This window comes from Canis lupus, chromosome 9 (assembly GCF_048164855.1).
Source record: "Canis lupus baileyi chromosome 9, mCanLup2.hap1, whole genome shotgun sequence".
Lineage (NCBI taxonomy): Eukaryota > Metazoa > Chordata > Mammalia > Carnivora > Canidae > Canis > Canis lupus.
The window spans coordinates 37,789,919-37,812,017 of record NC_132846.1 but is presented as its reverse complement, the minus strand read 5'-3'; the positions used below and the strand labels follow the sequence as shown (position 1 = coordinate 37,812,017).

At 40.6% G+C, this 22,099-nt stretch overlaps 1 protein-coding gene across 1 annotated transcript in view; it reads right to left on the bottom strand.

Moving 5' to 3' along the window:
- The window catches only part of PRKCH (protein kinase C eta), a 233,543-nt gene that overhangs the window by 117,044 nt on the left and 94,400 nt on the right, over positions 1 to 22,099 (bottom strand). The window lies entirely within an intron of this gene.

The window sequence follows — 22,099 nt, the reverse complement described above, 5'->3', positions numbered from 1 at the left end:
CTGTGTGGGGCCTCGGGGCCATTGACTGGCTATAAATACCAGTAGGTAACACAGATTTCTCATTATTCACCTTTCATTCTGCCATCCTCACAAATAGAAGGAGGGAACAGCAGCAACACAATGAGGGTACTGGCCCAAAGCATCAGTCCCCAACACCATGTCCGGAATGGGCAGAAATTAACCCAGACTTGGGGCAAAGTTCCTTTTCCAACTTCACATTTTTAGAAGTAGTGGCTCCTAGTTTGAAGAATCAAAACTGCGCCCCATCTAAAAACAGTAAATTATTTCTTCCACATAATTATACTAGAACTTTTGCAATGTGTGCAGAGATTTGTGATTAATAAAAGATTGCTTCTTCAATAAAGCTTTTCAATTAATCACTTCAATGCAAAGAAAACTTAAGGAGTAACACAAAAATAATCTGCTAATAAATTTCAAAACCTGGAAGAAATAGATTTCTGTGAAAACACAAATGGCCCAAACTAACTGAATAAGAGCTACATAAACCAAACAGGTGGATTTATTCAGAAAAAAAATTGGTAAGATTTTCTATGGACTGCCTCTTGAAAATCAGCCAGGCAGGCCCAGATGGTTTCATGGGTAAATTATTTGCAGCCTTTAAAAACAAGATGATATTAACATTTAAACCTGTTTCAGAATAGAGAAGCAAAGAAGCGCCCTGTTTTTTGAAGGGAACTATGTGATACAATTCTAGGACTAAAAGATATGATGGATATATCTGAAGATATATCAGAAAAAATAAATCGGGGGTTAGTAATCATTTTTCATGTCATGGACTCCTTAGCCTAGTGAAACTTACAGATCCCTTCTCAGAGTAAAGCTTTATAATCTTAAATAAATACACACACACACACACACACACATACACACACACACACATATATGATTACAAAGCAAATCAAGTAGCAAAACAATAAATTTTTAAGTGACATATATTAATACATATGCTTTTTTAAAGAAATTAAATATTGTGCACCTGGGTGGTTCAGTTGGTTAAATGTCTGCCTTTGGCTCAGGTCATTATCTCAGGATTCTGGGATCAAGCCCTGCATTGGGCTTTCTGCTCAGTGGGGAGTGTGCTTCTCCCATTATCTCTGTGCTCCACCCCCCTTTCTCCCTCAAATAAATAAATAAAATCTTCAAAAATAAAAAAAGAAATAAAATACTTAGTGCTGCACCTGGTCATGATTTTTTTAAAGATTTATTTATTCATTCATTCATTCATTCATTCATTCATTCATTCATGATAGACATAGAGAGAGAGAGAGAGAGAGAGAGAGAGGCAGAGACACAAGCAGAGGGAGAAGCAGGCTCCATGCCAGGAGCCCGACGCGGAACTCGATCCCGGGACTCCAGGATCACGCCCTGGGCCAAAGGCAGGCACCAAACGGTTAAGCCACCCAGGGATCCCCAAAACCATAGATATTTAAAAACCGTCCAAAAATTCTAATGAGGGAAGACTTGTCCTGCATGATAAAACAAAGTTACAGTGACTAAAACAGCATGCTATCACCTCAAGAAAAGTCCAAAACTAGGAATCAATTTTTCTTAAAGAGAACATAGTTCAAATTAATGGGAAATGAGAGATTATGAATAGCGTTTAGACAACTAGTTAGCCTTTTAGAAAATATCTTTATCTCACTCCTTATACCAAAATAACCTCAGGTAAATGTTAAGGAGGAAGTTATGGAAAAATAAGGGAAAAAATATATACTCCTAGGATGGGATAAGGGTAACAATACTCTAAAGCCATAGAAGACTCACAAACCTGCAATTTAAGGAATTTATTTTTTTAATGTTTGTAGATTTTTTAAAATATTGTATTTATTTTTCATGAGAAACACAGGCAGAGACAGAAGCAGAGGTAGAAGCAGGCTCCATGCAGGGAGCCCAATGTGGGACTCAATCCTGGGACCCCGAGATCACTCCCTGAACTGAAGGCAGATGCTCAACCACTAAGCCACGCAGGTACCCCCAATTTAAGGAATTTAAAGTTCTATTTGGCAAAAAACACAGAAACCAGTGTGTTAAACCAGAAAGTTAAACACAACAAACGGGGGGGAAAGGGATTTGCAAAATATGACAAAGGGTTACTATTTATAATATGTAGAAATTAATAATAAAAAGGGATGAACAAACTAGTAAAAATGGGGCAGAGGAGGTGAACAGGCAATTTATAAAACTATAAATGCAGACAGACAATAAACATACCAGATGTCCAATCCTATCAAAGACGGACATATAAAAATCAGGAGGTAAATGACATTTTACTTAAATTGGTAGATGTTTATAAGGATTGCTAATGTGCCTATGCTTACAAGGGAATGGGGAAATAGGCACCTCCCCTCTGCTGGTAGTTTAACTGGGCTCCAGTCCTGCTCTGCCACCTTCTGGCTGTGTCTACCCTGCAAAGCCTCAGTCTTCCCATCCATAAAACCAGGTAACGCTTTTTTTCTCATAGGTTTTTCCAAAGACTGAAAGAGGTATTGCAATGAAAGCGTTCAGCACAGAACGGAGCCCATGGTAGCATTTAACACATGCAGCTATTTCAAGAATATATATATTTTGAGACCAATTTGACAATACCTGTCAAAGCTGTAAATGTACATTTTTTTAAATTCAGCAATTCAACTTCTAGGATTGTTTTTTCTATAAAAATGCTAGGGAGAATATATGGTATAGAGATATCAATTGCTACTTTCTGCTTAACAGTAAAAATTAGGGTTTACATCAGAAACCTCAAGGAATGAAATGCAGAAATAGAGAAAATGAATTTGGTTAAGACACCAATACTTTCAGAGGCTCTGGCACAGTTAAAATTCTACCTGCTTCAGTTCTTATTTTGGGATGTGTATGTGTAAAACCTTTGGCAATTAGCCTAATTATTTTCATTCTCAGGTTTCCCATCTGTCTCAAGAAGATACTTATATCACTGTTCTCAGTTCTATGGGGATAGCATCATAATCAATATTCCTGAATTTCTTAAAATCCTGGATAAGGATCACACATGAACATAAGTCACTCTCTTATACAGCTCTCTTCTGCATTATTTCCAGAAGCCATTTAGTAATAACAAAAAGATCAGATTTTAATTTTCCTTTGCTGGGCAGATGATAAAATTTGGCCTAATGATCACATTATATCTAGCATATGTTATCACCAGCCTGAGACCTAGCTCAATACTAGCCAGTGCAAAATCTGTATTGAATTACTAAACACTTATCACATCTAGATGCAAATTAAATTTCCCCAGGGGTCTAATTATCAAGAATTTACTTTTTTAAACCCTTAATACTATGAAGAGTGGTTAAAAGGTCAGCTCACTTGTATTTTTAATATTTCTTGAATTGAATCCTGCCCCCCCCCCCGCCCGCCCCCAACAGCTCTTGCCATAGTAATAACAGGACCAATGAATTTTCCAGGTGATTCCTTCTAGCCTGAAGGATTTAGGAAGAAACTACTTGCAGCTATCCACTGTGGTGGTCATCCCTTAATGCCTTCGCTCCTGCCTTCCACCCCTCCTGGAATGCTCTATCCTCTTTTTCTCCCCTCTGACTAGTTAAATTAGACTTATCCTATCTGTCTCAGAACCTAAGTGGCATCCCCCAAATCCTAAATCAAGGTGAAATGCCTCTCTCCTTCTTCCCAAAGCAATCTGGGACTGCACCTCAATCTTTTCCTAATCTCATAGCACTGGGAACGAGTTCACCTCTATATCCCAGATGTCTCAGAAGCCCCTCCTATGTGGTCCATTTTAACTAAACTTTCCTCTTCCCTCTTCTGTATTCTTTTGCTCAGGGGCCTCTTTTTGTTTAAAAAGCACAAAAACACACTCATACACACCTGGGAATTTGAAAGATGTTTGGTTAAGAAAACAGGGACTAGGGGTACCATGGCTTCAAATGACTTTCACTGTCACATTCTCTTGATAAGTACCCCAGACAGGAAAAAAGAGCTCTCAGATTGCACTCTGCCCAGGTACAGACTTGCCCTGCACTTTATAATCAGAGCACACAGGGAGGGGGTTTCCTCGCTGTTTGCACTGTCTCTTTTTTCCTTAGGACTCAGTTTCCTTAGGACTGAGTTAAAAGCACTTAAAAAAAAAAAAAAAAAAAGAAGACTATTTAATCCTTTTGTACCTTAAACCAACCCAAGCTTGGAGAAATTTTCCAGATCACATGTGCTTTGTTTTGTTTTGTTTTTTTTTCAAACACGTTAGGCAACCTTAACGTGCTTTGCAGCCAAAACTTGCATCACAACTTCTGTTTTCCTCCTGAGATGCTCAGTGTCTTTAAGTAAATAGGAAGCTGGCTCAGTGCCTAGCAGGGAAATTCACATTCCAGGCTCAGAGGTGGGCAGGCCTGGAGACCTGCTCTGTCTCACCAGAGTGAGTTTTGACAAGCCATCCCATCCATGGAGTGGAGAATAATTAGGCCAAATACAACAAACATGAACTCTTTTGAAATAAAATTCTATTTCATAAAATCTGATTGTCATCCCACACACTCTTTAGAACTTTTGAAGGCACAAATGACTGGGAGCCACGAAACCACTCCAAGGTTCATTTTCACTGCCAAAAGTCCTACTGGACTGCATGTGGTGAACCTGAGGCCTTGTGGGAGAGGGGCATCTCTCTGAAGTCTCTGTAAAGCTGCCTTAACTTTATCTCAAAACAGTAAGTGCTTCATCCTCTTTAGTCTTTCGTTCTATCTACCTGAAGCTAAGGTTTTCTATTCCAGCTGTAGAAACCAGTGATTTTAAAGTACTACTGAAAGCAGAGATCATGTCTCCTAATTTTCAAATGATTGCAACCAAATTAAATAGGAGACTGAAAGTCTACGGCATGGCACCTTTTAATATTCAGAATTAAGTAGGTATTTCCAGAATATAAAAGGCATAAAGGGAATAACTTTGATTCGGTGTAAAAATAAGAGTCAACTTTGTTAAGCTGAATTTGCTTCACAGCCAGGGCACAGCAGTTTACAAAGATCCATGGCGTGTCTGCAAGGGGCCAAGCTGAGGAAGCTGTATGGCCTTTCTATGCAACAGGCTGGACTGGGTGGTAGTTGAGGATGCAGGATCTGGAGCCTGGGCAGGAATTCTGCTTCCTGCCTTCCAAGCTAGGTGATCTTGGGCAAACTGTTGACTCTCCTATGTCTCCATTTCCTCCTTTGTAGAACAGGAAGCACAAGAGAACCTTCCTCAAAGGGCCACCTTAATGACTCCTTGAGTTAATAAGTGTAATATAATTAGAAAAGCACCTGACAGGTAGCAAGTGTTACATAATTGTGAAAGCTCTTCCTCCATACTACCATGGAGATCAAAGAACAGAAAGGATTTAATTTAATCACCTAATTGCCTAGAAATCAATACTTAGGGAACCATTCCCTTAAACACCGTGCCCAAGGTGTTTGACCTAACCAGCTAGTGTCAGAACTACCACTAGAAATCCTCCACTCTTGGTGTTATCCCAGGGCCTCATGGGTAACCTCACACTACTGTGTCCTTTATGAACATCAGGTCTCCTGGAATCCCTGGAAAGTAATACATTTTCTGGGGAGGAAACAGAAGCTAACAGGAAGGTTAAGTGAGGTCAAGCAGCTACTGATAAAAGTGGGGTCGCCAGACTCTGTTTACTATTGTGGAACATGGAGCAATGCTCTCCCACGTCTTTTTTTCCTTCTTCCTGAGATATTTGTTTTATCGTTTGTGCGCATGGGAGGGAAGAACTGGGAGAAAAACAAACAGGAAGACCTTAGAGCTAAGCAAGCTACTAGTCAAGAAAAAAAAAAAAAAACCCAGAAAGTATTATGTTGTTTATCTCTCCAAAATATATACTGAAAGGTAACAAGATAAGGTCGCGAGAGAATCTTGCTTAATATCCTCAAACACACTGAATAGGCAACCATCTGATCACAAAACTCTGTGCACGAAGAATGATGCAGAAGAATTTAACATTAGATGATTCCTGTCTGAGACAATAAGGATATAAACAAAGAGAGATTAGGACATGGGTTACGCAAATACAGAACTCAATGAGTCTTTACGATAAGTACACACCACCAGTGGGTGAGAGCATTTAGAGGGTGTTGAGTGAAGAGAGAATCACAGCAGTTGTGTATCTAGTCCTCTGATGAATTAAGAATGACTTTATAAAGGGACTGAGCTTAGCAGTTGTTTGGAAAAGAGGAAGGAGAATTTGAGACACAGGACAGAGAGAAGGTTCCAGGACTTTATGCCAGCACCAGTGACAAAGGCTACAAAAAAAAGGTGTTAGCATTTTAAAAATTGCATGCAAAAGCCCCCAAATAACACTGAGTAGTACAGAATCTTCTGTTTTTGAAAAGTGCATACCACATGACTCATAGCTATTTTTAAATTCACAGAGAGTGATTAGACTCCGTGCATTAGGAGACCTGACTCTACAGGTACCATGCACAGGTGTTTATCAGGGTTTGGCTCCCTCTGAGGAAGCTCAGCCTGCATAAACACCTTCCATCATGCATCCTGTGGATGGCTATCATTGGCAAGAGGAAGAGAGAAAAATCATTTGTTCCTAGACTGCCTCTCTTGAATGGCCCTCATGGCTCACAGCACTGTAAAAGCTGAGCACATTCTTACCCATCATCCCAGACTCCTCTGTCAGCAGAAAGGTGATCAGAACTAAGCTCCTAGATGTGCCCAAAGCTTCATCAAGAGCAAGGGGGAAGGCCTTTCACTCCACTGTCACAAGGAGAGGGCACTGTCTCCCATCATATCTTCACCCTCTTCACCTCTGTTAAACAGGAGTACCACCAAAGTACAAACTCTCCCCTTTCCAATACTTGGAGAGAAGTACCTCAGCTCCAATAGCATCTGTCTCCTCTCACTCTACAATTTCCTCCAAAATCCTCTTCACCAGCTCTCTTCTCCCACCCAAGCTTTAAACTTGTATGTGTCCCAACACTCTTTGCACGCCATTCTGGTCTTTCTGGATGCTCATTCATCTCCTCAGAGACCTCCTATGTTCTCTTGATTTCTAACAATTGCCTATGTACTGAGGGCTCCCAAATCAACAGTTCTAGTTCTGGCTTCTAACTACACATAAAAAGATACTAAACATTTCTAAGTAGCTTCTCAGCAGCTCTCCAAGATATCCGCAAATAACCTTAAATTGACATTTGTAGGCTGAGCCCTCTTCCCTGCCTCTTCAACCCACTCTTTCTTAGATAATAGTATTGCTATCCTTGGAATCACCCAGAAAAAAACTAAAGATGTTTTCAGATCCTTTTTCTCCACCCACAACCAATCAACTGTCAAGTTCTACTAAACCTATTATGATCTGACTAGATCTGTCCCTCCCATATTCACTGGAGATAGATAGTTCATGCTACCTTCTTCTTCTCATCTAGACTGTGTACTAGTTTCCCAACTAGGCTCTCTGCATAAGGTTGCTCCCCTCTGTAATCCTTCCAGTTATGCATATGAAATACAGGAGGGATCATGTCATACCCTGCAGGGAGGCAGCTCCCCTGCTATAGTCTACATAAATCTCCTGAATGAAAATTACAGTAGTTGTCCTAGTTGGACCATAGTAAGGTAAGGGGGTGGATTTTCCCCCAAAGGATTGTGTTCTCACTGTCCAATATCTGAGAGAAAGTCAAATCTTCAGGCAACAAAATGACTTTCAGTGGGACCTTAGTTAGGTGGGAGACAGACTCTTTCCCTTTGGTCCTCACTCTCTGGCGTCTGGACTTGAGACCCCAGGAATAATCTGTCTAGAAAGTTTTACAGAGACAGACTGAGGTAGGCTAAGAGTAAGCCCAGTCATGAAGGTACACAGATGGGTTCAACATCCCTTGTAAGGGAAGTCATCTAGTGCATATTATTCTACATATACTTCAGTTTCTGCCAGTAAGCCTGGTTTACATGCTCCAAGTAGACCTGAGCTCTGCCTTGAAGAGTGCATTAAAGAGGCTACCATGGTAGACAGAGGGCCTAGTGAAAAGTGAGAATCCCTAGAGAAACGTGAATCCTGGGACATAAGACCTGGGGATACAAAGTCTAGCCACTTCTCCCAGGTGGTAGTCCTCCGTGTTGTCAACCTGGGAGGCCAAGGAGTCCTTTCATCAAGAAGCAAGCAGATCTTACACTCCTCTATTAAATCTGTTCAGTAGACACCAATGTCAACAACCCTGACCCAAATCCAGGAAACCATCACATCTCCTCTTCCCTTTCATCCTACCACATGACTGGGCTTCTTCAGTGATCTCAAGGAATTGATGAAACATCCTCAAGGGGCAGAAAAACTGGAATAGTTATTCTCCAGCTGCCATCTGTCATTGGTTGATGGCTGTTTCAGGGGCAGGGGGCATTAATTCTTTAGAATTTCCAGCTTTTCTTTGTGCCCTGAGAAGAAATATGGAGGACATCCACAGTGTCTGTCCTAGAATGAATTTATACTTACTCTGGTCCTGCTTTCTTATTTATAGTTTGGTGCCATAAATACTTCTAAAAAGGTACTCTAAAATTCTTTGCAGAATAAAGTATAAATAGAAAATTCTATAATAATAATTTTCAACTATTATTGTGCCTACTCCTTCATGCATACATAATTTAATGACAGAAATTCCCTCTTGCTCCCTATTATCAAATGCAAGAATCCTGCAATTCCTTTCTGCAAAAATGGTATGAATTCCTACCCCGTTGCTGTGATTCTGGAAATACTTCATTTCCTTCACTCACATTGATTTCATCCATAAACAGAATTCTAATGGCCACTTCTTCATTCTTCAGTTTTTAAAATGAAAGTTAAACATTACTGAGTGGTTCATCACCACCAGGTTTCATCAGATTTGGATTGGATTATACAGAGGTAGGTCCTCATTATGCCTCTCACTGTTCTCCTATCTGGAAAATACCTCAAAAATGGCATTACCTTCAACTCCAAGCTTAAATTAGATTAAGTATCTTGGTTGTATGTGCTTTAAAATATAACCATTTTCCAATTATCTGGCGATTTTTCTTTTATCCTTCATTACTAAATTTAACTGGGGAACAAATGTTTCACCCATGGTATTTCCTGTTCCTCTAAGGACCTTTTTTGAGCTTAATGTAAGAAGACAATGAAGCCATAATGTGCAAAGAGCAATATGTGAAATGTATCTTTTTGCTCTTTTGTTGCTTTTGTAAGATAATATATGATCACTATAGAAAATGCAAATAGTACAGAAAACTATAAAGAAAAAACTTTCTCTTAAAAATCATCTTAAATCTCATTGTACAAAAAAAATCATTAAGTATTCTGGTGACCATGCCAAATATACACACCATTTAGGCATACAATAAGTGGGATGCCTGGGTGGTTCAGTGGTTGAGTGTCTGCCTTCGGCTCAGGGCGTCATCCCAGGGTCCTGGGATTGAGTCCTGCATCGGGTTCCCCGCGGGGAGCCTGCTTCTCCCTCTGCCTATGTCTCTGCCTGTCTGTTTCTCTCATGAATAAATAAAATCTTAAAAAAAAAAAAAGACACACAATAAGTGATGGCATACTGTGTGTGCTATTTTGCCAATACTTTTCACCCAAAACATCGTCTCATATCTTTTTTTTTTAATTTTATTTATTCATGAGAGCATGAGAGACACAGAGAGACAGGCAGAGGGAGAAGCAGGCTCCCCGCGGGGAACCCAATGCTCCTAGATGCCACACAAGCATAGCCTTCCCTACTATCAACATCACTCACTAGAATGGTACCTTTCTGAACAAGGATAAACCTATGATGATACATCACACAATCACCCAAAGTTTATAGTTTACCTTAGGGTTCGTGCTTTTTTTTTTTTTTTTAAGATTTATTTATTTGACAGAAAGCACAAGCAAGGGGAGCAACAGGCAGAGGCAGAGGAAGAAGCAAGCTCCCTGCCAAGCAAGTAGCCCGACGCGGGGCTCCATCCCAGGACCCTGGGATCATGACCTGAGCCAAAGGCAGATGCTTAACCAACTGAGCCACCTAGGCGCTCCTTAAGGTTCCACCCCCAATGTTGTATATTGAATGCAAACAGATATGTAATAACATATATACATCATTATAATATCATGCAGAGTATTTTCACTGTCCTAAGAATTGTCTGTGCTCTACCTGTTTGTCCCCCCACCCTCTTCTACCACCACCTGTGGTAACATGGATCCTTCTTTCTGTCTGTTAATTTATTTATAGTTTTCCTTTTCCAGAATGCCACATAGCTGGAATCAGACAGTATATAGCCTTCTCGGATTGGCTTCTTTCACTTAACAGCATTCATTTAAGGCTCTGCCATGAGCCTTAATCACATCATTCCATGGTGTGATAGCTCATTTCTTCCTAGCACTGAATAATATTCCACCATCTGGATGTACCACAGCTTATTTTTCCCTTCACCTACTGAAGGACACCTTGGCTGCTTCTAAGTTTTGGCAGTTATGGATAAAGCTGCTACAAATATCTGCATGCAGGTTGTAGTGTGGACATAAGCCGTTCATAATTTTTAAAAGTTACTATTTGTTTTTATAGCAATTAATACTAGAGTTATCATTTAGTCATCCTATATTATAAAAAGGAAAATGAACATGCCGACTGGCTTAAAAGTAAGCTGATACTATTAGCATATCATCCCCATAAAAGTTGGGTTTCCTGGTTGAAACCTCTGTGATTTTCTCATTCACTTGAGGCTCAGGGACTGATTTCTCCACCCCCACCCCTGCCCTGCCTCTAAGCTCAGGTTGATCTTCCTTCCTCACACAAAAAAATTCTTACACAAACAACCTGTCCATCCAAAATCTTTTCCAGATAAACATGTGTTTCCTGCTGAGGACTAAAAAGAACCCTGCCCCATAGCTTGGCTTATTCCATTTCCCTTTCAATTTTTTCCCCCTCTTTTCCATGAGTAGATTTCTGAGGTCTCTTCTAGGCTACCAACTTCTGATTTTATGATTTCAGAAAAACCTTGCAGGATATTAGCCATGAGGAATATGATGCCTCATCATTTCCTTCTCCAACTACATGGCTGGAATGAGAGCAATGCTGCCTCCCTCGTGCTGCTGACTCAACATGAGTTTTAAAACCATTGCACCACTGCTTGTTATAAGCAGCCTAATTCCAAACCTAGCGCCGAAGGTAAAACATCTTTATCACAAAACAAAATTTCCTGCAACATTAACACCAGGGCTGGGGCACCTGGGTGGTTCAGTGGTTGAGCATCTGCCTTTGGCTCAGGTGTGATCCCAGGGTCCTGGGATTGAGTCCTGCATCGGGTTCCCCACAGGGAGCCTGCTTCTCCCTCTGCCTATGTCTCTGCATCTCTCTGTGTGTCTCTCATAAATAAATAAAATCTTTATATATATGTGTGTGTATATATATATATTTAAAAAAAAAAAAAGCATTAACACCAGGGCTTTGAACCTCAGCCAGCATTTATGATAGTTTAAAAAAAAAAAAAAAAAAAGGCAAGGAGACAGCTGCTTTAATCAAATGTCACTTATATGGTCACTTCCTGTCAGCAGCTGGCAATTTAGAATTTATATCTTGGCTATTAGGTTGGGTTTTCTGTTTGTTTGCTTTTTGACAATTCCATTATGCCTTAAATTAAGAACAAGATAAAACTGAAAAGAGATGAAGAAATTAAACTTGGGGTTTTTTTTAAACAGTGTAAATAAAGACTTGGTATTGACAGAGATAGAAATCTCTGATGAAAGTACATTTTTTGATTAGCAATGAATCTGTCCTTTATGATCCCTGTGCTACTAGAAAGAAAACATTCTACTAGTCAAGGACAAAGAAGGATTCTCTTTCCTAAAAATCCATTCAAAGGGTTCTTTCTTGACTACTATGAATAACCCAGCCTATATTGTGAGTAGGAGTTCATATTTTCCTAGGAAAACCAGAGATGTATGTAAAAATACTTCAAATGGTTGACTAAAGTATGACAAATGCCTCCAACCCTGGTGGTATTTAGTACCAACTCAACACACCACACCAACAGAAGTCTGCATATTCTAATTTGAATGCAGAGGCTTACCATAATCTAGTAAATGTACAGTTTAAACACAAAACAGCTCAACAAACTGCTAGGGCCCCCACAAAATATTAAAGAACAGAGCTCTCAACCCTCAGCTGTCATTAATTCACAAATCACTTTGGGACAAGGCGGCATTCTATTTCACTTTGGCCATTATATAGCAGGCCATCTTTTGCAATGATATTGTCTTCAGTCCCCATGTAGGCTCTAAGGACACTCAAAACTCTTCCTTCCTTCTCCTGCACACTCTTATTCAACCAACAGGTCTCCAACACTTATTAAGTGCCAGACATTGCAATGGGAATTAGGGGTACAATGGTGAACAGGGTATGGTAATGTCTTCAACTGAAAGTCTAATGTTGGAGAAAGATTATAAACAGCTGTTACTATGCATAGTACAAATTTCCATGGGAGAGTAGATGGGCAGGAGGAGTCTTACCCAGATGTGGGGAAATCAGAGATGGCCCCTCTTAAGAAGCAGAATAAAGCTATAACTTTTGGAACAAGTGAAGAAGAGGTGAGTTGGGAAAAATGTTGCAAGAAGAGGAAACCATATGTACCAATGTCCAGAGTTAAAACAATATACGGTTCAAGAAACTCCTAATATTCATCTCCTGACCTGGTCACTCTAACACCTAGAAGCTACCTTAACATCATCAAACCCTTACCAAAAGTCTACTATTTATCAGAGCCAGTAACACCACAGAAAAGGGGTAAGAGTGCTCCAAGAAGGTTCTTGAATGCTATGCTGGGGTCCAGGGAGAAACTACTGGAACTCCCATTTGTTTGTTTCTCATACTCTTCAATTCTGTGATACTTCATAGTAATTATAATGTACACAGTACTACATATATATTACATTTATATGAAAGCATACATATATTTGGGGTGCATGCTCAACTATATTGTTTGTAGACCCCTGCATGATCAAAAAGTTTAGAGGCCACTGATCTAGATGGATTTACATTCTAATAGGAGAAACAAGCTACACAGAGATGAAAGGCACCAAGGCTAAGTGCTATCTATAAGTGTTAGGGGAAGAAAGGACAAGAAAAGATACCTGAGGGTTAGGGTTGTCAGGGAAAGCTCCATGGCAGAGATGGCATTTAATTTAGGCCTTGATGGTGGAATAGATATCAGACCAAATGAAGTAGAGAGGTTAGGAGAGGACATTCTATCTGAAAAGAATTCCATAGGCCCAGGTATATGGGTGTTGGGAAGCAACAAGAAAACCACTTTCTGGGGGATCTCTGGTGGCTCAGCGGTTTGGCACCTGCCTTTGACTCAGGGCATGATCCTGGAGTCCCAGGATCAAGTCCCACATCGGGCTCCCTGCATGGAGCCTGCTTCTCCCTCTGCCTGTGTTTCTGCCTTTCTCTGTGTTTTCTCATGAATAAATAAAATCTTAAAAAAAAGAAAAAAAGAAAACCACTTTCTCTAACACAAAGGGTTCCTACTGAGTAACAGGACAGATAGATGATGGGGACGCTGGAGTGGACAAAACATGGGCAGGAGAGTGGGCATCTCCAGTATCAGGCCAAGAAATCATACTTTATATTGCTAGAAGCAAGAACCCTGGCATAGTCACGAATTCCGTCTATGCCTAGTGGCGGGCCTTCTGTGGAAATGGAAAAAGCTGAGCTAAACGCAGTGAAGTTCTTTTCTAATTCTTAAGAGTCTATGTTAGTACTGAAAATAGGTTTTAAGAATGAGGGCAAAAGAAAGATATTTCAGAAAATTGAGATAGCTCACCACCAAATGCCTTCACTAAATAAGCTTTTACTAAAATAAAATTAATTAAAGTAAAATTACTTATTTACTTATTTCACTAAATAAGTATTTACTAAAAAAAAAAGAATAAATAAGTAAAAATAAAAATAAAAACAAAAACAAAAAAAGAAACAAAAATAAAGTATTTACTCTTTTTTTTTTTAAGATTGTATTTATTTGAGAGAGAGAACATGAGCAGGAGTAGGGTGGGGTTTGGGGTGGGAGGGGCAGAGGGGAAAGAGAAGCAGAGTCCCTGCTGGGCAAGGAGTCGAGTATGGGGTTGGATGCCAGGCCCCTGGGATCATGATCTGAGCCAAAGGCTGACACTCAATAGACTGAGCCTACCCAGGCACCCCTTAAAACATATACTTTGAAGGGTAGGAAAATGATCCTCTAAGGAAGGTCTGAGCAACAGAAGAAAATGATGTGTAAAAAAAAAAAAAAAAAAAAAAAGATAAACATTTAGGTAAATGTTTACATTTACCTAATGTAAATGTAAACAAACAATGAAATAAATAATCATATCTAGTTAATGGAGCTTCAAAAGAAAAATAAAGACATCTAAAATATCAACCAACTATATATAAACCAGGAGGAAGGTGAGTAGAGAGAAAGCATTCTAAGATCCTTATTTGCTCATTAGGATCTTAGACCAGTTTTCAAAGTGGTAGTACCATTTTGCATTCCTACCAATAACATGAAAAGTTCCAGTGTTCCATGGTCTCATGAACATTTAGTGTAGTCAGTCTTTTCAATATTAGCCAACCTAGTGGTAACCTATTGTGGTTTAAATTTGCATTTTTCTACTGCCTAAAAATGTTAAGCATGTTTTCATGTGCTTATTCACCATAAATATTTCTTTTTTTGAAAAAATATCTGTTCAAATACTTTGCCCATTTTTTTAAAGTTGTCTTCCATTTGTACCATAACTTTCTGATAATAGCTGTTCATTTTTGGAAAGAAGTTAGCAACTGTTGTTTACTATTAAGAAAAGAAACATATTCCTCTACTATTCATTCCATGGGATTCACCTGAAAACTCTCACCAAGACTGTGTCCAAACTGAAGAATACAAAGAAAGTTTCAGAAAGGTTATGGTTCATTTTTACCTTTTATATATACATACTGGTGGGGAAGGAGAGGTAGGTGTCAAGAAATAGCAACAGTTATGTTTTAAAATTCCATACATATAGTATTTTTCTGGCCAACAAGCATAGAAAACCATATTTTTGCCAAGCTTTTTATACCATCTTTAGCTGAGTAAGATAATCCAATTAAATTTCAATATTATAAAATTTTAATAAAATAATCCAAATTACTCTGATTCTACTTCATTTCCATTTATAATTCCTAGCACATACCACAGAGATGTTCTTTTCTGGCCTCTCTAGAGTGGGTCTTGGTTAACATCACTGTCAAGTTCTTTTTTAAGTGAAATACATTTGGTTTTAGCAAGTGGCATTACAGTCAACTATGCCAAGATCCACAGGGACACATTATTCCAGGATTCCCCAAGGCTCTGAGACCATCAACAATGGGTGTGGCTGCTCACCTTCTTCATTTGATAGTAGTATCCTTAGCTGTTCTACAGATTAAAAAAAGTCCTGAAATCCACCTTTGATCACAAGATTAAAAACAGTGAATACAGGCATGCCTTCTACCTGTAAAGCATTTATCAACCGTCAGCATTTGCCCTTGAAAAACAGTGCAGACTCAGTTCTATAGGTTTCTATTTGAATTGTTGCCCAAAGCTTACAAATTAGTTCCCTAATGTGACATAGTAACTGAGGAAATGGGCGTAAAGAGCCTCAATGCTCTTTCTGGCCTTCGAAGTCTACTTTTTGTTTCCTATTTGTACTGGATGAGAAGATAGCTGGTTTCACTTGATCGGTGAGGAATGCAGCTTTTCACGTTCCCCCTCTTCTCCACATTGACTGAAAATTGAACGTAAAACTTTAGGACTTCCCTATAACAATTAAGAGATGATTCCTTCTTGCTTTGATTTTGCTTCCGTCAAGAACTACTTTTAACCTTTGACCTTGAACATGCAACAGGAGATAAGGAGGGGGAGTTGTAAACAATAGCATTCAGAATTCTTTCAACCATCTGTGCAAAAAAGGGAAAACTACTGTTATTGAAAGTTTCATTCACCTCCTCTTTGAAAAAGAGGGATTTTAAAGAGATATTTGGGGAACAGACTAGCTAGAAAAACAACTTTTTTTTTTAACGTTTATAGGCAATAATTGAATCTCAGAATCAGACCAATGAGGAATGTTTTCTGTAATCAATGACACAGAAATTTTCACTTTTCCCAAAACAAGCGGTCCCACTAACACAAGTGAAGCATTTTGGGGTGTTGACCTGACAGGTTAATGCTTGATTTGTAGACATAAAGTGGATCAATTCTCAAGTGACCTATTTTGGTTAAGAGCCTACAACAAATAGTTGTGGCCTCAAATCAGAGAATAAACAGGCTTGGTAACTCGCAGCATCTGGTGTAGACTGGTGACAAGGCGGGGATTTAGAGAGGAGAGCCTTGTCTCTGAACCTGTGGGTGCCCACATTTCCGCATTACAAACTGTCCCTAATCCGCTTTGGTAAACTGCATTCCTGAAGTAATAACTCATGAGAGATGAAAGAGTCGAATTTCCTCAAACAAAACTCTCCACGTTTTCTTCTAGTTGTAGGAGAGAGTTCCTCTGTGAACACAAGAATGGGTACTTTAACTTCATCTTCTAAGTAGAGGTAAAAGACTGAACCGAAAAACTATTTTTATAGGCTCTAGCTTTCTACTGAAAACTATATAAATCATAGTAACAGGCAACTTTCTTTTTCCAGTCTTTGCGGTGAACTCTAAACAAAACAAGTCTTTACGGGAGGCCTCTTGGACTTCCTTGGGGCAAAATTACCATCTAAGACGATAAAGGAATTACCCTGGATCAAAGGGTTATTAAGAAGAGACACCTTTGATGAGAACATTCTTAGCAAGGCTGTTTGCCCAGGCATGTGAAAGAGCTAGCAACCTGGCTTCAGCAATGACCAGGGTCAGCACCAACAGAAAGCTTTATTCTAGATCCTGTCTCTGGTGGCTTGAGCACTGGGTTTTTTATTAATAAAGAAGGAAATCACAGCTCTGATTTTTTTTTAATATTTTCATTGAAGGCAGTGGCAAAAGCATTGCATAACAGAGACTGTGACAGCTTGGCGGTGTATGTAGGGCACACGCGCTCCAAACAGGCAGGGACATGAATACATTCCTCCCTGTGAAAAAGCCAAGTGAAACTGTCCCAGGATGCATCTTGATCTGCCTTCCACTGACCTGGAACTCAAGTGTGTGATCCACGCTCTCTACAAAAAGGAGTATGTACGTATTACCCTAGATGCAGAAAGCCATGCCGTTGGTTAAGAAGGTGGATGGAGTTGGGGACAAGGACAGTAGAGCTGAAGTTGCCTGAGACCAAGAAGCACACAGCCACTTATTCCCAACCTCATCATAAGCCCAGCCTTTTGCTGAAGGCCCTTTCGAGCCCGGACCAACATCCCCTTCCAGGCTTACCACCCCTTCAACACAGACCTATCTACTCAGTGCTCTTCCTCCAGACTCTGACCAGGTCACTTCGCTCACCAGGAATGACTTCTTGTCTTCCTATACCCAATCCTCAAAAAAGTGCTTCCTCACCAGAAGCTGCCTGCAGACTCCTCCTGCAGGCGGCCTCTCTTTTCCTTCTTCATTAGGAAAAGAAGAGGTTCTAATGCTCCTCCATCTGCAGCACCTTCACAATCTTGCATAATTATTCAATTGCCTGGGTACTTTTGCCCTCTATCTCAAGTAGAATGAATTTCTTAGTGCAAGATTTTGTAGTTTTATATACTCCCAGGATCTCTCATAATGAACATCTAACACCCATTAGTGATATCCTTGCAGATTACACTCATACGCAACTGAAAATTATAAAATGCAAGTTAAAGATCCCTGGTTCCCATTTCTGAGTGTCTAGGATGCAATGGTTCAATGGGACTATCTGCTTCTCAAAGGCCATATCCTCGTGACAGCTGTATTGTAGTGGCCTGGCCACAGAATAATTTTTGAGTATTACTATAAGCTCCAACACTATATACATAAATTTGGGCAACTTCATTCTTATTAAATATTTTTAGCAGACACTATTCTAAATTAAATCAGAATATCTGGAGTGGGGACCAAGAATCTGCATTTTAAGCACTAAGAACCAGTACCCTAGCAGGAAGGGCACATAAATAGTTAAAATACAAAAGCAATAGTTGCCTTCTCTCTAGTCCACATGTCTATGGTGCTATAAGGCCAGAGGAGGGAGTCTGGCTGGTGCTGAGGAATCAGGAGTGCATTCAGAGGAGGTGATGGCTGAACTGAAACTACAGCCTGAGCGGCAGTGTACCAGGGTACTGGAGAAGAAGAAGAAATACCCAGGGGAAGTCTTTTTGAGTCATTCACACTCAGCCACGCTCCTACTTAAAAAACATTCATGTGGCTGCCTTCAGGCCACAGGGCATACTGGCACACCTGCAGCTAGTCCTGCGCCAACCAAAACCTTATCGCACTCATCCATCCCTGGCTGGTCCTGGGGTCCATGCCTGCCCTAATCTCTGCCTTCCTCTTCCCTCCTTACTCTCTCACCCTACTCCCAACTAAAAGGACTTCAGGACTTGCCTTATTGACCCTTATTCAAGTCAGGGTTTGACTGTTCTCCTAATAGTATCCCCAGCACCAACATCAAAAGTCTTATCACATAGACTCACATTTACCTGTTTAGACTGTGAACTAGGGGTGTGGCAGGAATGAATCCCCAGTGCCCAGTATGTAAGTAGCAATAAATTAGTGAATGGATTAAATCATGCTCACATGAAGAAGTTAACAGAAGTATAAAGAGCTTGCCAGATTCAGGTACCTATGAGTAGTTTAGTACTGCTAAGCCACAGTGAGTTATGAATGACTAGTAGGAGAGGAGATTTTAAAAGAAGGTTAATGCCAAACCTACATGGGAAGGAGAGTGACCTTCACAGATCATAGAAAGGCACTGGAAGGTTTCATATAGAAGAGCAGTGTTACAAGATTCCCTAAGTTCTCTCAAGAGAAGACCAAGAGAAACCTAGGCCACAGAGCTGCTTCATCATGATTACATGGAGAAGACACATAAGAATGATGTATGCATGATAAAGGTCAGAATATCTTCCACAAGTTCTAGCTATGAAACCTATTAACCTTATAGTATTTATTTATTTATTTAGTTAGTTAGTTTTTATTTATTTATGATAGTCACACAGAGAGAGAGAGGCAGAGACACAGGCAGAGGGAGAAGCAGGCTCCATGCACCGGGAGCCCGACATGGGATTTGATCCCGGGTCTCCAGGATCGCGCCCTGGGCCAAAGGCAGGCGCTAAACCGCTGCGCCACCCGGGGATCCCAACCTTATAGTATTTAGTTTTCATATCCCTAAAACTGGTTGCATATTTTGATGATGATAAAAGGTGACAAAAGGGCAGAGATCAGGAAATGCAGCCACTTATTAGGGCACTGGGGCAAGGGGTGGGGGAAAGATACAGCATCCTGGGAGGCTATTCCCTTTTCAAAACACACCAACTATGTCCCTGGGTCCCTCCTAAAACCACCTACTAGATATTATCTACTGAAAATTAGTCCACACCAGAGATTGAAGTCAGTCAAACTGATTTAACACATGCAAAGAGTAGAATTTCTTTTTCCAAATATTCTTACAGCAAGCTTCTCCATCACAAGCCAGAGAATGTTGCAGGAGGTCTCCAGTTGCTTACCCTAGTTCAAACCCAAGTTGTCCTCCTGAGCTCCCATCCTCCAATCCATGGAGGCAGTGACAAGAGAGAGGAGGAGGATGGAGGGGTGTTGCAACAGGCTCTTACACCTCTGTAGGACTCCTGAAGCTTTGCTGGTAATGGGTTTTTCAGAAGGGTTGGAGATCTACAGATGGACATTTAGATAAAATGGGTGCTGTTCACTCCTGTGTTCCCAAGGCTAACTGTAGTGATCACATGATCTTTGGGGGAAATGAAACATTTTTCTAAGTGAAAGAGACCATCGCAGGCAGTGAAACAGATTGTTAGGACAAGGGGTAGGTCCTCAAGTTAGGTACAAGCTCTCCATCAATTTAATACTAGACTCCAGCTCATGGGGTGAGAGTGAGTTTGCTGGACAGATGAAAGCTAAGCCCTCCAGGCAGCCAGTTCTCTCCCTCCCTGCCTGAGCCACACATCTTCCCACAGGTGAGAGTGACTCACTGAGCGGTATTGTTCTTTATACTAACTGACACCCACGTACCTGGGGTACAGAGTCTGCCTGTGGGACAGGCTTCCATAACACCTTCATCAGCCTGGACTCATGAGCAAAATATAGGAGTGGCACGTGCCAAGCACCCAGAAACACCCCCACCCCAACCGATGCTGAGAGTGGCAAGGGAGAGGAGACCACATGGGGCTTCTTCTCCAAGGAGAGGTAAGGTCATTCACACATGTGTATACAGAAGCACACTTTACTCTCTAAGTACAAAGGGCAGACAGGTAAAAATCCATCCAATGACTTTAAAACAACTATGGTCCAAACGGATTCAGCTGGAGTCTGGGTGGAAGAGGCTGCAGGCACTAGCCCATGTTTCCAGCCCTCCATGAGCAAAGCCAGTTGTGCTGAGTCTCATGGAAGCTAGGGTTCACACAGCAAAGGTGAGCTCCATCACTGGGCTGACAGTCACAAGCCTTCAGCTCGTGTGTCTGACAAAACAGGACAAACTGCAGTAGCTAAATCCCAGGAGTTAGGTCAACAGCACCCAAGCATCTCTCTTCCCTTAGTCTAACATCCAAGTACACCAACAAAGCATACCTACATACATGTACAAAACCGTTCAGTGTATATTTAGATTCAAAATACCTGTGGATTTGTCTAATTTGGTTTTTTTTTTTTTTTTTTTTTTTTTTTGCTTTGTTTATAACTAGGCTTACAAATGACAACCTACCCCTCTGGGATGACAGTAGGTCAGAACGCCACACCAGTTCCTCAAACAGTAAAGGCCAGGAACCCTGCATAGAGTTCTAGTGGAGTTCAATCTCACTTCTAAAACATTAGTTCTTCTTAAAAAATCAGTTTTATTTATTGTACTGAACTGGTCCTTAACCAGGTGTGATTTTGCACCTACCTACATTTGGCAATGTCTGGAGACATTTTCCGTTGTTGCAACTGAGGTGGGGTGAGGTTTGCTAGTAGCACCTAGAGTGTAGAGATTAGGGATGTTGCTAAACATCCTACAACACACAGCACAGCCTCCATGACAAAAGTTATCCAACCCAAAATGTCAATCCTGCTGGTTAAGAAACCCTGCAGTATTTAGATTCTGTCAATTTCATTTGGGGGGGAAAAAGTATTTTGTTGCTTAAAAATAAGTTTGAAAACTTCTGCTCTAAGACACCTGCCTGGACCCAAACTATTCAACAACATGATAAAGCCTCTTTTGTATTGGCTTCAAAGTCCTAAGATAGTACAGATTTTCACATCAGACATTTGCTTTTAAATTCCTATAATAGGTCTAGCTGCTATAAAGAGTGAAGGCTCTTTTTTTTTTTTTTCTACTAAACCCTGGGAGGGAATCAAGGAGCTCTAGCCACCTAGTAGGACCTAATGCAAGCCTCCCACTGTGCTGGTGTAGAATCTAAATAACTTCAACCAGAACAGGGAAGATCAGATGGTTGGTCCTGAGGGTTGGTCCTGATGGGAAGCCACGGGTGTTGGCTCCATAGAGATCAGCTCTCCATCAGTCAGGCAGAGAGCCAGAAGTTAAATATATTGCTTCTTTTAGGAAGGAAAGTGAACAATGGCCTCTTCATTTGAAACCACAATGGGAATTTAGGAAGGGGCAGAGCATAATTCCCAGGATAGAAAATGGCTTGGGCTCCAGCATTACAGTCACTGGTCCTGTGGGACAGACCAAGAGATGCTCAGCCACTGCTGGTGAACTCTCTGATTACTAATTCTTATGCAAAACCAAGGGGCAAAGTGGTACCTTTTGATACCAAGCAAAGGGATAATCCCGATTCTCAGGTCAAAGGAATAAATACAGTTGTCTCTTCTATCATGAAGGCTTCCTGATATTCTGAGGGTCTCTTGGGTGTCTCTCAGCAAACCAAAGTGATAGCCCACACTTAGGCTAATCCTTTAGATACAAAGATAGAACCCACATGACACATCATGCATGGCTCCCTCTCTCTAAGCCCTGCTTCATCTT